The sequence below is a fragment of the Galeopterus variegatus genome, unplaced genomic scaffold, assembly GCF_000696425.1.
Source record: "Galeopterus variegatus unplaced genomic scaffold, G_variegatus-3.0.2 Scaffold14518, whole genome shotgun sequence".
Classification (NCBI taxonomy): Eukaryota; Metazoa; Chordata; class Mammalia; order Dermoptera; family Cynocephalidae; genus Galeopterus; species Galeopterus variegatus.
In genome coordinates this window covers 28,602-29,829 of record NW_007740629.1, presented here as the reverse complement: position 1 = coordinate 29,829, position 1,228 = coordinate 28,602, and positions in this window count along the sequence as shown.

Below are 1,228 nucleotides of genomic sequence, written 5' to 3'. Positions count from 1 at the left end.
TTTCCTATATCTCAGTTGGGGATTTTGTTAGGGGTTTTACACTATGCCACCTGTATTAGTCTGTTTGTGTTGTTTATAACAAGATACCTGGAATTGGGTAATTTAAGAAAGAAAACAAAGTTTATTGCTTACAATTTTGGAGGTTGCTAAGCCCAATGGCCAGGAAACACAGCTGGTATGTCTTGATGGTGGTGACAGTGATGGCAGGGTATCACATTGTGAAATGGTGGAGCAGAGAGTGGAGAGAGGGAGGGAGAGGAAGAGGGGGAGAGAGAAGGGGAGGGGGTGGGGGAGACTCCCCTCTCTCTTGTTTTGAAGCCCTCAGAGCCACACCCCGGATCACCATTATTAATCCATTCACTATGGCATGGCCCTGCAATCCAATCACCTCTTCAAGGCTGCATCTTTCAATTACCGTAATAGGATTTCCCACCCTCTTAACAGTCATAGTGGGGACCAAGTTTCTGACATATAAAACTTGGGGGACACAATTCAAGCTTCAGTGAATTTTGAGGGGACATAGTTCAATCCACTGCACCACCATAGCTGGCAATGACTGGATCCCCCAAAGAGGCTCTTTTCTAAGCACAAGCTCTTGCTCCCCAATTGCTAAGATATGCTATAATTGGTGACTTTGAAAGTTCACTATTTGGCAGAAGGAGAAATNCTGGAAGGCTTTTGGAAGGCAATAGTTCACCAAAGCCAATGCTGCTCCTTCTCAGGGAGCTGAAAATTTCCCCAGATCCTCCTCATTGACCTATGAGAGGGCCACGGTGAATTCTGTGAGCTGACATATATGTCAGTCTATAAGGTACACCCACCTCAGCCCACACCTACCAAACACCGAGACCAAGAATGCAGCTGAAACCCAGACACCTCTGAAGCACATTGCAACACAGAATTGGAGCATGGGGGCTGGGGAAGGAGGAGAGAAGAAAGAAAGATCGCAGCTACTACAGACACTTTGTAGTAAGAGAGACCCGAGATGACAACCTCCCTTGCCTGCCACTTTCTTGCTATATAACTTGGGCAAATCACATAACCTTGATGGGTCTTGTGTTTTATTTTGTTTGCTAAATGGGGGCAATAATAATTACTTTCCATTACTGTTAGGAGGACTAAAATAAATGATTCATGGAAAGCTTTTAGCATAGTGCCTCACGTATCGTAAGTGTGCATTAGCTTAAAAGTTAAGTTAAAAAATTGTTAGTGAACTCTCCACTTCTGG